At 37.3% G+C, this 16810-nt stretch overlaps 1 protein-coding gene across 4 annotated transcripts in view; it reads right to left on the bottom strand.

Annotated features, from left to right (window-relative positions):
• The window catches only part of LOC109430912 (sodium/potassium-transporting ATPase subunit beta-1-interacting protein), a 371063-nt gene that overhangs the window by 211209 nt on the left and 143044 nt on the right, over positions 1-16810 (bottom strand). The gene's annotated exons all lie outside the window — the stretch shown is intronic.

Genomic DNA, 16810 nt, shown 5'->3' with positions numbered 1-16810 from the left:
ATGTTCGCCATCAATATTTTTTGTCACTCAAAATCAATTTGAATATTTGGATGGAATAAAAAGAAATGGTCAAAACGAATAGAAACATTAGGCATAAATCAAAAAAATCAATGTCTAAAGTACATTTAACTAGAGGTTGATAAAAACGTAACGTTGATGTCTTTATTATTCTCCAAGCTCCTCCTCTCCTCTGCTTGGCGTAACGTCCTCACTGCCTGCTTCTCAGCTTAGTGTTCAATGAGCACTTCCACAGTTTTTAACTGAGAGCTTCCTCTGCCAATGACCATTTTGCATGTGTATATCGTGTGGCAGGCACGAAGATACTCTATGCCCAAGGAAGTAAAGGAAATTTCTTTTTACGAAAAGATCCTGGACCGACCGGGAATCGAACCCGTCACCCTCAGCATGGTCATGCTGAATACCCGTGCGTTTACCGCCTCGGCTATATGGGCCCTTAAGCACTTAACCTATTTTACAGCTCTTTTGTCCACTAGCGCACTACGTGAGCGATTCCAATTTGGTTTTTAAATTTAGAAAAATTCAATGATTTTATATTTTTAAACAAAAGAGCACTTTTTTCTAAGCCTCTATATTTTTTTCATATTTTAGAACTTTGTTTTGATACCTAAAATCAGTTTCAAAAAGATTTATTCAAATCACCTTTTGACAGCTGGGCAACTACTTGACAGCTCCGTCCAGTACAAAATCCGACGAGGGGTGATCCGACTAATCGCTCCCATACAAACTTCAAATTGATTTTTAAATAGGTTCCCGGGCTCTAAAATTCATGAAAATTTGGATTTCGGCTCATTTTGGCGTGAAGATTCAGAATATCTCAACATCACTTAAAAAGCCAATTGGTAGCTGCACTTACACTTAAACAGCGGCTAAATGTATACTATTCTAATTCTATTATATCGAACTGGTTGTCTATGTACTGCTATCACTTTTCTACCCTGTCCATGGTAGAATGATAATATCTGTGATAGTATAACTCGAAAAAACGACCTATTTTAAAAGAAGGCAAATATTATGAGCAATTTTATTATTAGTAAGTACGCAAAAAAAATCCAAAATGCATAACTAGAAAGAACAGCCTATTTTTCAAAGAAGGCAAAATTATAGAGGAAACAGTAATGATAATCACGCCTATAACCATAAATATGTTATTCCAAAGAACTGTCGTTGTTCAAGAGGATGATATATCGTCAACAATAAACTAGTACCAATTAATCTGTTATACAAAATCCAAATTAAAGGATAGATTCCCGTTCCGGACGGGAAATGTTGTCGAATTCCTTTGTATAGTGTAACATTGTGTTTGTTATACAATATACAAGCTAACGCAATGGCAGACAAAGAACGCCCTACATTTAATAACTGTGGCCGTACTAAAAGAACACTAAGTTGTAAAGATGCAGGTCAAGTTGCAATGATAAAGGTAAGTAAGAAAGAAGACGATTACAAGGAGTTAAGATCATTTTCGGTCGTTTTTTTCCTTTCTATCTTTCGACCTTTTGACCACTTGTCATTTCGACCTTTTGTCCAACAACCGTGTTTGCTTTCTTCGATTATTTAAAATAGTAATTCAGAAAAACTTGTAGCCACAATTTCTGAAGCTTTTTCGTCACAGAAGCTATAGGAACATATTTCTAGTATTTTTTGTGAACACTTCCTTCTTGTGATTTATCAATCAGCTTTATATAGTATATTTTTTCAAAATTAACATAGGACCTATTCACCTCCTTTTTCTTGGCGTAACGCCCCCACTGGAACAGAGCAATGTTCTATGAGTACTTCCCCAGTTAATAACTGAGAGGTTCCTCAGCCAATGACCATTTTGCATGTGCTTATCGTATGGCAGGCATGAATATTATCTATGCCCGAAGATGACAAGTAAATTTCCATTAAGAAAAGTTCTTGGGCCGACCAGGATTCGAACCTGTCACCCTCAGCATGATCATGCTGAATACACACGGCCTTTTACCTCTGTGGCTATATGGGCTATACATATTTACGCTTGACAAATTCAAATTTGAAGGCAACAAAACGGGAAAAAGTAACTTTCGTCTTCTCTGTAGGACCAATTTCATCCCGGCCCAATGAACATAATCGTCAAAAGTAACGAGTAACACTGGAGTGAAATATTTCCCACAATTTGCAATCTCGTTCGTTCGTTCGCTCGTTCGCCAAACGAGTCGGCATTTACGAATAAATTGATCGGTAAAAAGTTACTTTTATTCCACTTTACTCGCGCAGCCGGCGATGATGTTGCTCGCATCATCAATTTGACACGAGTTGTAGAAACCTGCTATGTACGGTCTGAAATTGCTGACGCTGATGGTTCAACAACAGGAACCCATCAGCACGCGGCCCGGCCGGCAGCAGAAATTCAATGCGAAATTTCCAACCCCCGGATAAATGAATTGGATAGGTGCGGGATCCCATCCATCCCGACAACCGCATTCAATACGACAAGGTTGTTCGATGGAAAAATGGAGTATGAGTGGCGGAGAGAGCGGGAGTAAAAACTTTCAGCATTTTTTATTATTGTAAACAGGCGTTGAAAATGGGATTACATTTATTGGTGGTGGAAAAAGTTACACTCGTTCGGAGCATCACCCGCCATCAATGGTGATGACGAGTGGGACGATGGGAGGCGATCGAATTTTTGGCGAATGTGAGGTAAAAAATAATTTATTGTAAATGTTTTCTATTTCGTCATCTGACTGTCGTAATGATTGTTTTTCGGAGGAGCTCTTGCAAAATATCAACAATAATCAATCATTCAGTCAGAGAGGAGTGGTCACGATCCAAAGTTATTAAAGACTGACGTTGCTAACCAGACAATCACAAATTCACAAAATCACCAAAAAATATCTAAACGATTAAAAGTTTCAAAAATTCCTGGTATAAACGAATCAGGACACTTACATTGACCATTGGTACGCTTACGCAATAAAAGTAGCAGAAAATAATTGTTACTCGATCGAAGTGGGATTTTCCCTTACATGGGTAAAATCACAACATCAACCTGGGACATCAAAAAAAAGTTCGATGATTGATAGTATATCCAGGGCAGCTCGTTACAGAGTTGTTTTCCCTGATGTCAGCCTTTTACGTTACGACGGATGGGAGGTATCGTGTTTCCCATCCCTAGAGTTCAGTGATAGTGAATCTGATAGCAGCATTCGGCTATCCGGGTGGTCAAGGGTGCTCCCACTTTCTGCAGCGCATACAACAAAGCGCTTCCAATGTGTGCTGTTTTGGAAGCTTTGATTGAGCGTAGCTTTATGCAGAACGAACGGGAATAATTGCAAAGTGATGGCAAACAGCGTTGCCGAGCATCGCATCTCGTTTCGCAAGTGACGGTATCTGTGGATATTCTACATCTACAGTTTCCGTTTGTTGTTCATTTGTCTGGCATTTATTCTGCAGTTTTTGCAGTACCCGATGGATCGCGCTTGCATGAATAAAGTAAATCAATCGAATTTATAGCGGGATTATGGCTGCTGGATAATTGGACGCAGAAACAAGTTCTATAGGTAAGTTTCGCGTACGCACAGGATGAAGTTAATCAGCATAACTGGATTTGTCTGATACAAAATTGAAAAGCTGTAATCTGCCATCAATCGTAAAATAATGTGAGCAACACACGAGAATGTACACCAAACTTATCGATCACGGAATCAAATCATGCTTTAACCCTCTAATACCCAACCCCGCCTGTAGATGGGGTGTAGTTTGAGCATTTTTGTATTTTGCTTGCCTGAGCAATAAGAATTTTTATATTTTTAGTTGATATTTAGGACTGTTCTATATATCTTTAAATGGTTTTTGGTGTCTTTTATATATTATTACGATTTTTTGAAAATCACTGAAAAATTGATGTTTCGTTCACCTTTTAGATGTCATTGCTTCTTTTGTATTCAATCGCAACAATTTACGTATTTTATTTTTTTACGTAATCATTATATTATAGTGAAAGAGCTTAAGGGAGTCGAATACACACTTAAATGATTTTCCTAAAAATACAATATTTCAACAACAATCATAAAATCTCAAAATGTATCTTAACCGTTATGTGGCCGGCAAACTTTTTGCTTTTTTCTACACCGTGTATTTTAAATGGGTGCTGGGTTCCCGGGTACCCTGCCGGCCACATAAGGGTTCAATAAATCGGTATGCGAAATAGGCCTCCCAGAAAAATGTAAAAGTGTAAGGATGTTCAAAAATAACAATTAGAAAAATCAAAAACCAAAATTTACAAAATCGAGAATTAAAAAGAATCATCTTTCAAAACATGCTTAAATCGATTTTAGTTGTCGAAAAAAATATATTTAGATCACAATAAAAAAAAATGGGTATTAAGGTGAAGATATGACGAAGCCACAGCTAAAATTTTCAAGTGCACAAATCTGAAGAAGTGGATGTCGTATTGCGTTGGAAAGGTGATCGATTGGTTACCCGCTGGAGGTGACCAATCGATCAACTTTTCAGCGCAATCCGACATCCACTTCTTCAGATTTGTGCTCTTGAAAATTTTAGCTGTGGCTTCGTCATATATTCACCTTAAAGGGTTAGGATGAAATGGTCAGCGTAGAGTTTATGTGGGCTTAAACCACATTTTTCTAGTTTTGAGACAAAACTGATGTGATGGTTAAAGCACGTGACTTTAATGCTAAGGACCTGGGATCGAATCCCATTCCCGACAACCTCTTGAAACGTGAGTTCTTCCTTCGGATGGGTAACAAAGCATGGGTCCCGAGATAAACTAGTCAAGGTTCAAAAATCTCGTTAATGCGGATCAAAAAAAATAAAAAATAAAAAGATCTGGAATTATTTTTTTCCGCACGCAGGAAAACGACACTTGTTAGAAAGTTAGAATGATTCTAGAAAAAGGTATAATTATCCGATAGCTAACTTTGAGCTGTTATATCTCCGGATTCAATGAACCGAATGCAATGAAATTTTGATCGTTTATGACTAATATAATTGCTATTGAAAACTTTTGACTACATTTGAAATTCCAAACACAAAAGAAAATTATAACGATTAGATTATTTTTCTAATATAACACCAGTTTATCCAACATTTCATCATCGTTTCAAAATTCGACAATGCAATTATAGTTCATTCCCTCTAATTGACTTGAATATATTTATGTTTCAAAGGAAAGCAACCAAATGGACGGCAGTTTTTCAAAGTTCATTAAATAAGTCATAAATAATTAAAATTTCATTGCATTCGGTTAATTAAATCCGGAGATATAACAGCACAAAGTTAGCTATCGATTAATTATACTTTTTTCTAGAATCTTTTTAACTTAGCGAAGAATAGCCCGATATTTTTTTAAAATTGGACCTCTGATACACAACTAGTTGATGAACTTACAGTAAAAATTTGAGAATATTTGATGCTCTTTTCGAATAGTTACAACTAGTTGATCATTTTTTGAAAAGTGAAAATTTTACCTGTTCCAGTTATTTTGAGTAACCCCTGTATTTATACCAATGTTATGCTTATTTGTTCTTACTTAGGATTCATCGATAAATACAACCAGTTACAGGTATACTTCGATTTAGTGGACATTTCAATTTTTGAAATGTCTATAAAATCGAATTTTACATAAAATCGAAGCAATTTATTTTATTTTTATTGAAATTTTATACCAAAATGTACTAAAACAAATAGAAACTGTATGAAAATTGAGTTTTCGATAAAAGGCACGGAGTTTTTGGCATATATTAGTAATTTTCGCTAAATAACGAATAAATCACTATCTCGCTATTTTGTTAAGTATCGAAATCTTTTGTCGCCAAAACTATATATGGTTGATTCAAGAACCAATATTTTGAGCAATGGACATACTCAACGTTAGGGAATGTCCATAAATTACGTCACGCTCTAAGGGGCAGGAAGGGTTCAGCAAAGTGTGACGACACATACAAAAATTTCAGAGATCTCATACAAAAAGTGTGACATAGGGGGGAGGGGCGGTTGAAAATGGGCAATTTTTGCGTGATGTAATTTATGGACGTTCCCTTATTTGTATAAATGCCCAAAAAAAAAAATAAAAAGTTCAGAAATTCATTCAGGGATTCCTTTGAAAATGTCTCCGAGGATTTATTTATCCTGGAATTTCTTTACGAATTGCGTCATGAATTCCTCCAGGCATCCCTTCGGAAATTAAGAGACTCGTGACAAACAGTTGATAGAACGTGGTTACTGGATGTGCTGTATTCTTTTTTTTCTTATTCCTTGTTGGGTATCTAAGTCACTACGACCAGTTATTAGATCTATTGTGACATATGCCCCAGTTTGTTTTAGCTATATCAAGTTGACGTATTACTACTGTTAGCAATAATCAAACCTTGACTGTGCGTTTGATCCCAACATGGTGACACAGCTCGGATAAACTGTACAACCGTATTGGGATTTGTTCTCCAGACATCAAGGGGTTCTATCAGCCCCTTGTCGAAGAACCTAATTCTTTTAACAGCAATTGCCGGACAACGGCATAACAAATGTTCCGAGTCTTCTGTATCTATGTCGCAAAAACGACATACATCATTCTGAAGCTTTCCGATTAGCTTCATATGATAACGGCTCGGACAATGGCCTGTTAGCAGGCCAGTAAAAGTACTTAGATCTCTTTTTGACAGCTCTAAGATTTTGCGAGTGTTTGAAAAGTTTGGCTTTATGAAACGTTTTGACTGCCTCGCAAAAGTGGTATTTTCCCAGTTGGATATTATTTTTTCATGTTCCCATGTTTTAAACTCCATTCTGAGAGAACACCCAGACACACCACAAAACGGTTCTGGTCCTATGAATTGGTGTGACGAACCAAGTCTTGCTAACATATCAGCTTGTTCGTTTCCATCAATTCCACAGTGTCCTGGAACCCAAAACAGCTTCACCTGATTACGGCAAGCTAATTGTTGGAGTGATTGGATACACTCCCAAACAAGTTTGGAAGAGCATGTTGCTGATTTCAAAGCATTTAGAGCTGCTTGACTATCAGACATAATGCATATTTTTGAATATCTGTAATTTCTGCGTAAACAAATATTACAACATTCTAAAATTGCCTGAATTTCAGCTTGAAAAACAGTTGGCCATTTGCCCATGGGAATTGATACGTTAATCCCTGGGCCAGTTACTCCTGCACCAACTTGGTCGTTCAGTTTCGAACCATCGGTGTAAAATACGATTGATCCTGGATGTAGTTCTGGGCCCCCATTTGTCCACAGATATCGCCCAGGATTAATCACTTCAAAAGTGCGTTCAAAATTGTACCTTCTGCTCATCCAATCACTATTACTTGTGATTAACGAGTTGATACTAATTGATTTTAGAATACTTAGATGGCCTCTCAGGTCACCTTCAAAGAGGTTTGTAGTTCTTTTAACCTTCAAAGCACTCTTTGTAGCTTCTAATTGAACAAATTGATGCAATGGAAGTAAGAAGAGTAAAGTGTCTAACGCTTTAGTCGGCGTACTTCGCATTGCACCAGTAATTGAAAGACTAGCAAGTCTTTGAAGTTTTTCAAGCTTCTTCTGAGCTAGCTTTTCATTTGTTTTAGGCCACCAGATTAGTGACGCATATGTAATTCTGGGTCTCACAATTGCCGTGTAAATCCAATAGATCATTTTCGGCTTCAGTCCCCATTTTTTACCAAAAGTTTTTTTGCTGATCCATAGAGCATTTGTGGCTTTTCCAATCACTTGCTCAAGATGCAAATTCCAATTTAGCTTACTGTCAAGATGTATTCCGAGATACTTGACTGTGCTTGAAAGTTCCAAAAGAGTTCCTTTCAATTTTAGGTTAGTTATTGAAATTTGTCTCTTTCGTGTAAACGGTACGACCGTGGTTTTAGAAGGATTGACATTTAAGCCTTCCTTATCGCACCATGAAGAGACTAGATTTAAGGCAGTTTGCATTCTGTTACTGATAATATGGTCATATTTACCACGGACTACTATGACTATGTCATCAGCGAAGCCAATTATTTCAAAGCCCTGTGCTTCCAATTGTTTGAGAAGATCATCAACTACCAAGGACCACAATAAAGGTGATAGCACGCCTCCTTGTGGGCACCCTTTCACTGCTCTAACGCTAATAAATGAGCTGCCAAGGTTTGATGATATCTCTCTTTCTGATAACATTTTTCTAATCCAATTAACAATACATCCGTCAAAACCACGTTTTGACATAGCATTCCTTATTGAACTGTAGGATGTGTTATCGAACGCTCCTTCAATGTCAAGGAACGCTGCAAGTGAAATCTCTTTTGCTTCAAAAGATCTTTCCAGTTTTGTAACCAACTTATGAAGTGCAGTTACCGAAGATTTACCCTCTTGATATGCAAATTGATTTTTGCTTAAAGGGCTTTTTGTTAAGTATGACGATTTAATATGCTCGTCTAGTAATTTTTCCATTATTTTTAACATAACGGACGACAAACTTATGGGTCTGAAGGATTTTGGTGATGATTTATCCTTCTTACTTGCCTTTGGTATAAAAGTGACACGCACTTCTCGCCAAGCTTTAGGGATGTAGCATAACGATAAGCTTAATCTGAACAATTTAGTTAAAATGGGTGTTAAGGTTTCTTTACCCTTCTGCAGTAGTACAGGAAAAATTCCATCCCTACCAGGCGCTTTGAAGGGTTCAAAGGAATCTATCGCCCATTCAACTTTTTGTTCTGTTATAATTTTATTGGCCATAATGCATGCATCACTCCTGAAACTTTCTAACCCAGTTAAATCATGAATTTCATGACTATATCTCCTGGTTTCATTGTCATCAGTTTGCGATACAGATGCATCTTGGTCTTGAGTTGAAACAAGCGTAGAACACGGAAAATGCGTTTTCATCATTGTTTCTAAAATTTCACTGGTACTCGTTGTAAAAGAGCCATTCTCTTTTTTGAGAGTTCCCAGGCCAATTGAATGGTCTTTAGCGAGGACTTTTTGCAACCTGGCTGCAATTGGAGTACTCTCAATGTTTTCACATGTGTGCCTCCAATTTATCCTCTTTGACCTTCGGATTTCTCTGTTATAAATTGTGAGGGACTCTTTGTATTGTTCCCACTGTTGTGTTCTTTTAGCCCGGTTAAATAGTTTCCGGGTTTTTTTTCGTAGTTTTTGCAGGTTGTTATTCCACCAAGGCACATCTCTATTTGAAGAGCGTTTCTTTGGTGCGCAACTGTCATGAAAAGCCTGTCTAATTATGCTCGAAAGTGTCGAAGCACTTTCTTCAAGCCCATGACGAGAATTTGGAATGTCATTTAAATTATCCATTCCCGATACAAGTTTTGAGGAGTATTGCTCCCAGTTTGTTTTTCTGGGATTCCTTGTAGTTTCTATGAGTTCGTGACCAGCCTCATATTTAAACAATATTTGCTTGTGATCAGACAAAGAAACTTCGTCTGACACATGCCAATTTGTGACTTTTTCAGAAAGTGTAGGGCTACACAAAGTTAAGTCAAGAACTTCCTGCCTTATGGCGTTTATAAAAGTAGGTTCATCGCCTCTGTTACATATATCAATTTCATTCTGTGAAATGAAATCCAAAAGGTGTTCACCTCTGTTATTGATGTTTGTGCTAGCCCATACAGTGTGATGAGCATTTGCGTCACATCCAATAATGAAAGCTTTATTATGCTTTCTACAATATGAGACAAAAGCTGCTACTTCTGGTGGTGGTACATCGTCCACGTCTCCCGGAAAGTATGCCGATGCAATACAAATTTCCGTTTTTCCATGAACTGTAGGTACCTCCACCATAATTGCAACTATGTCACGGTTGATAAACTCTGTAATTGGAATTGAATTCACCCTTCCATTTACTAAATGTATTTGCCGAACGATCTTTCTGTATAAAGGTCCCATTAGACGTAACGAATATTTGGCCAAACAAGCCCAACAAATGACCAATATAACGTGAATCACAGACACCTTGGATAAATGCCGGTCTTCAATGGCAAATATTTACCATAATGACAAACAGTCTAAAGGCACCTTAAGTATTTTAGGTTTGTGCCGCTATCTGATCGGTCGTTTTTTGTTGCAATTCTGAGGTTTCAGACTCTAGTTTAATTTAAAAACGCTTCACTAATACTTCACTTTTGCAAAAGAAAATAAAAAATGAATAACTCTTTTAAAGAAAAACTAGAAAGGACGGGCAAATTCCTTTTAATTCTACTACTGTGCTTATCTTCGGGCAGATAGGCCTATTTCGTCTGTGACTTACAGACTTCTTCAGTGTCAAGTGCTCGACTATAGGCGTATCTGTCCGAAGATAAGCACAGTAGTAGAATTAAAAGGAATTTGCCCGTCCTTTCTAGTTTTTTTTTAAAGAGTTATTCATTTTTTATTTTCTTTTGCAAAAGTGAAGTATTAGTGAAGCGTTTTTAAATTGAACTAGAGTCTGAAGTAACAAGTTCTACTAAAAGCTCTAAAATAGTAAAAAGGGAAATTCTGAGGTGTTAAGTGTAAACGCAAAATTTTCAACTTTATATCGAATGTCTCCGAATAAAACTTCCCACATCAAATCATTATGTAACAGAATATTTCAGCAAACCTTCCATGTGTTCCTCCACAGTCACAAATAATTATTCAACGAAATTTGGCAAGAATTGCTTCGCCAATTCCTCCGTGATTTTTCGCAAATCATTTCAGAGATTGTTTGAGATATTCGCCCAGGCATTGCTTCAGAAATTCCTCAAGCAATTTATTCATAAATTTCTGTAGGCATTTGTTTGGAGAATCCTTTGGAGATTTCTTTAGAAAATCTACCAGAAATTTCTTCAGAAATTCTTTTAAAACGTCTTTTTATTTTTGATTGCGGAAACTTGTCCGCAAACCATCAATGGATTCATTCGGAAATTTTCTTCGTAGGTTTGTTTAGAAATTCCTTCTGTTCTATAAATTTCACAAACATTTCTTTCAAAGCATTTTTCATCATTTACTTCAGAAATTCCTCCACTTTTTCTGCCAGAAAATACTCATGAATTTGAGTAGAAATTCCTCTATGGATGCGTTCAGAGATTCTTTCAGAAATTCTACTAGGGATTTCTCCAGAAGTTCCAGAAAGAGTTGCGTATGTTTTTTCGTAGAAATTTTCCAGGGGTTTCTCCAGAAAATTATTCAAAGATTTACCTTTTTTTCGAGACTTTTTAAGATTTTTTTTCCTAAAAATCCTTCGGAAATTCCATTAATCAGTTTCTCAATCGATTTTCTTTTTGAATCTGAATTTCCGTCAAAAAAAAAATCCTGAGATTTCTCTAGTAATTCCTCCAGGAACTCTTTAAAAAAATGTGAGATCCATTTGGAAATTTTCTGCAGGGATTCCTATAGAAACTACTCAACTCACAAATTTTTCGAAGGGTTCATTCAGAAAATTTCCAGCGGCTTCAATAATGAACTCGCCAAATTTCTCCACGAATTACTTATAAAAGACTTCCACAAATTTTTAGATAATTCTTTCATTAACCATTGCTGAAATCCATCCTAGGATTCAAAAATCGTTCACGATTTCCTGAAAAAATCTTCCAGGATTTATCTTGTAGAGACTTAAGAACATCATTTAGAAATTTCTCCAACAACCCCTTAATGAAAACTTGCACGGACAGTTTTCAGAACTGTTGCATGGATTGGAAAAATCTTGCATAGATTGTTCCAGAAATTCATCTACAAATTTCTTCTGATTTCTTCAATAGAGAATCCTCCAGATTTTTTTTCAAAACATTCATCTAGAAAACTTTCCATGAACTTTCTCAAAAATACTCTATACACTTTTTTTAGAATTTGATTCACGGATATATTGAGTATCAGAAGCTAAAAACTCCTTCAAATTTTTCTCAGATGCTTTCTTAAGAACTATCTCCATTGCTTAAGGAATTCTACAAGAGATTTTTGAGGAAATTCCTAAAATTTCTTCACGTTCCTTTAGATAATCCTTCAAGACTTTTCTCATGCAGAAATTGCTCCAATGATTTCTTAAGAAGGTCTTAGGATTACTTCAGAAACTTTTCTACAGATTTTGCAGACTTCTACAGAGGATTTCTATGGAAAGGCTCGAAGACATTCTTACAGAGATTCCTGCAGAAATTGACACAGAGATTTCATCAGAAATTCCGCCGGTAACCCTCTATGCATTTTCTCAGAAATTCCTCCAGGATTTCCTCCAAGCGTTCCTCTAAGAATTTCTCTATGGATTTCTCCAGAAGTTCATTAAAAAAAATAAGATTGTTATTTGGATATTTCTCCAGGATTTTTTTTTTCAAAATTATCTCAAGAGGTTTTGTTATGTTTTTCCAGGCATTCATTCCAGATTTTTTTCAGAAAATTCAACTATGAATTGTAAAAATATTCTTTTTTTTTAGAAATTCTTTCAGAAATTTATTAAAAATTTTCTTCAGATTTTTTTTGATTCCTCCTCAAATTTCTTCAGCGATACTTTCGGAAATATCTTTAGAGATTACTTCAATATTACTGGAATTACTTCATAAATTTCAGCAGGGATTTCTTCAATAGTTGTTTCATGAATTCTTTCAGAAGTTGTTCCAGCAGCTCCTTCAGAAATTGCTCAAGCGGTTTCTTCAAAGATTCCTCCAGGAATTCATCCTTGGGAATGTACACGTGAAGGGACGCTGAAATTGGAGAGTACTGCAAAAATAGTTGAAAAGTGTTATGTTTGTGACCATACTCCACCCCCCCCCCCCCCCCCCCTCCCCCTAGAGCGTTACGTAATTTATGGACGGCGCCTACTGAAAGGAAAATTGAACAAAGAGAGCCTCTCAAATCCAGATAGGATCTATTGAAATGTTTGGGGGCCGGATCACAACGTCCGAGGCCATACTGTCTCGGTCGTTAAGTCGCGTTTTTTTGCGAAATAACATCCAAAAGTTTGGGTGCGTCATAATATCCTATGTGCCTTCTTTCCTTGGACTTCGTGACACACTTACATGTTTGGACGTTATGCCCCGAAAAAATGCGCCATAAAGTCCTGGGACATTATGGCCTCGGACGTTATGATACTGCGCCAACTGTTTGGCCTGATATTTATATGAAAAAAATCAGAAAGGGGAGTAAATATGAGATTAAGGTAAATATATAGAACTAAGTATGTCATGAGGTATGATTTGGCGCTAATATGGGTGCTCCACAAAACAACTTATTGATATGAAGTGCTACGTATGTCAAAAGGCTGAAAACCCCTGCATTATAAGTCATCATGATGCAAACTGCGTGTTTTAAACTGATTGAATATTAAAAATTTGGCCAATAAAAAAATTGTACATAAAATCCAGGTAAAATGTACATAAAATCGAAATACATAAAATCGAGGGTCTATATAATCGAGGGTCCACTAAATCGAGGTATACCTGTACCATCATTCCATATAACGTTCGGAGATTCATGTCTTTCTACAAAGTGTGGACCACAAACATAATCCGAAAGTACCTGAACATCACCAGAATGGAAAAGGTGTAGCAAATCCATCACCTTATCTTCAAGTGCAGTTTTGGCCGTGATGGATAAAGCGCAGGTACTCAAACCAGCACGAGCAAAAAAGTTGGTTGGTTTCGCATTTTTGCTTTTTTTACACATTCTTGTTTCCATCCGCTTGCCGTTGGTCTAAAAATAGATTTCCGAGATGCCTCAGAAGCTTCCGTAGTCAATACAATCACGTTCCGGCTTTGTTAGTGACAAAAGTACAGTCGTTTAAAACAATCCATTATTATATGTTGAAACTACCAAATCTCAGTTTGTTCTAACAAACTGTCAACAACATCGACAAAATGAAAACATACGTATTAGGAGCTGTTCATAAACCACGTAGACCAAAATTTGGCCATCTCAGACCCCCTTTCCCTCCTCGTAGACTTTTGTCCATACAAAATTTTTGAAATTTGTATGGAACGTAGACTTTGGCCAGAGACCCCCCCCCCCTCCTCCCCCCAAATAGTCTACGTGGTTTATGAACAGCCACCTTATAAACCAATAGAACAGTTCAGTTTAAACTAGAAATCAGTTTGTGGCTAAAAATCGGTTGATCCCAAGATTTCTTCAGAGTTCCCTTTGGGAATTTCTACATTTTCCCGAGATTCTTTTGGATTTCTTTCGGAATTCTTTCCTGGCATTCATTCATTGATTCTATCCGGGTTTTCTTTAACGATTTTCTCCGGAATTCTTTCGGGGAATTCTTCGGATTTCCTTCAGGGATATTTCCCAGCATATCATTAGAGATTTTTCTCTGGATTCCTCTATTAATTCCTCTCGAAATACCTTTATGTTTTTTTTTTCTGAATTACTATTGAGATTGTTTCACGGATTACTACCGAGACTTATCAAGATTTCTACGGAATTCTTTCTTGGTTTTCTTTATCCTTCAGGTATTTCTCCAGGGCTTTCCTGGAATTCCATTCGGAATTCTGCCATTGATTTCTCCAAGGTTTCCTTTAGAGATACATGCCAAGATTCATTCAGAAATTCTTCCAAGGATTCTTCCCGATTCTTTGAAAATTTGCTGCGGAATTGATTTCTCTCGGGATTTCTTCTGGCATTCCTTCCATAATTTGTTTAGGGTTGCCCATTGGGAATCTTCCTGGGTCATTTCAGCGATTCTTTAAAAATTTCTTCCGTGTTTCGTTAACCCTCCTTTGGCTTTAGGGTTATTTTTTTTACCCAAACCGTACACTACGCCAGCGAGCTGTTCCCAACGTGATGCTAAAGGAAGATTAATGGATCCTCTCCGTTTTCATGTATTTATCTCAGTATTTCTTCGGAGTTGCTCCCCAGAGTCTTCTAATTATTCTATTAAGGATCCTCTCAGGGATTCCTCCTACGCCTCCTTAAAAGATTTCTCCTAGGATTTTTTCAAAGACTCCTTTCGGGTATCCAGTTTAGGATTCCTTCCGGGATTTCTTCAGGAGTTCCTTCCGAGATTTCTCAAGTGGTGTTTCTCAAGATTTTTATATTAGTTTTTCTTGGGACTCTTCCATAGATTCCATCAAAAATTCATTCAGGGGTTTTCCACTGGGGTTCCTTCACGGATTTCTCCATGATACTTTCAGAGATATCTGCCGGGATTCTTTCAGAGATACCTCAAGAATATTCTTAACGACTCCGTTTTAAGATTTTTTTTCAGGGAACACCCGTAAATCAGCCCTAAATTCCTTCATGATTTCTCTCGGAATTCCTTTCTAGAATTCTTCTGAGATTCCATCGTGGATTCCTCCAGGGTTATCTCTGAGACTACCCTGACCTTGATATTATTTCAGGATTCTTTCATAGATTGTTCCCGGGATTCATTCAGGTATTTCTGGGGATATTTCTAGAGGATTCTTTGCAGGCATCTTTCCAGATCATCTCTAGGATTGCTACTGATTAAAGAAGACACGGGCACGTTCAATGCTTCCAGTGAGCTTTTCGCTCTTTGAAGGAAGCACGACACTAGACAACGGACTAGCATGTAACGCTCAGTGGCACAGCCGAAAACTTTTCCTGCCAGCTGTGACGGGAATCGAACCCGCGCTCCTCAGCACGATGCGACTAAGAGCTTAGTGACCCTGGCCGCACGACCACGGAGCCGCCCCTCCCCTCCCGGGATTCGTCCGGGGATGTCTTTTGGGGTTTCTTCGGGGATTTTTTTTCCGAAATTTCTCAAGTGGTTTCTCCCGCGATTTTTGCATTAATTTTTCTGAAGATTCCTTCAGCGGTTCCTTCAGGAAATCAATGGGATTCTTTCTGTGGTTCCTCCACGATACTTTCAAAGATCTCTCCCGGGATTTGTTCAGGGATTCCTTGAGATCATTCAAAACGACTACTTTTAAGATTCTTTCAGGGACACTCCTAGATCACTCCTTAATTTCTTCTTGACTCATCTCGAAATTCCTTCCTAGGTATCTTCTGAGATTTCTTCTGGGTTTTCTCTGAGACCCCTCTTGATATTCTATTAGATATAATAGATTGCTAACGGGACTTATTTACTCAGTGATGCCCTCCAACATCCCTAGGGGATTCTTTCAAAGGTTTTCAAGGGATTCCTTCCAGGAACCTTCCCGGACCTTTCCAGAATTGCTGCTGACTTCACCCGGGACTTTCACAGGGATGTCTTTCTGGATTTATATAGGATTTTTTTTTCCGGGATTACTCAAGTGGATTTTTACATTAATTTTTCGTGGGACTCCTCCATAGATTCCTGAAACAATCCCTTCAGGGATTTTCACTGGAATTCATGCAGAGGTTCTTCCTCGATACTTACAGAGACCTCTCCCGGGATTCGTTCAGGGATTTCTCAAAAATATTCAAAAGAATCCCTTTTGAGATTTTTTCAAAGAACACTCATTGATCATCCCTACTTCATGATTCCTCTCGGAATACCTTTCTAGGTTTTTCTAGGATTCTTTCCGGGATTCCTTCAGGGTTATCTCTGACACTTGATATTCTTTAAGGAATTACTTCAAGGTTCTTTCATAAATTGTTTTCGGGATTCATTTAGAGATATCTGATATTTTTTTCATGTGATTTTTTTTCGGGGATTTCCAAGAAATCTACCCGGATTACTTCCAGGATTGGTACTGATTACATCCGGGATTCCTCCAGGGATGTCTTTCGGAATTTCTTCAAGAATTCCTTTTAAAATTTCTCGAGTGTTTTCTCTAGGGACTTCTCTTTTGATTCCTTAAACAATGGCTAGTCTCTAAATGTTATATCAATGTTATAGATACTAAAAATGACTCATTTTCTACTAAATTTTGAGTAGATTCTTAGTTAGTGTACATGCACATCAAATAAAA

The sequence above is a fragment of the Aedes albopictus genome, chromosome 2 (genome assembly GCF_035046485.1).
Source record: "Aedes albopictus strain Foshan chromosome 2, AalbF5, whole genome shotgun sequence".
Lineage (NCBI taxonomy): Eukaryota > Metazoa > Arthropoda > Insecta > Diptera > Culicidae > Aedes > Aedes albopictus.
This window is presented reverse-complemented; position numbering and strand designations above follow the sequence as displayed.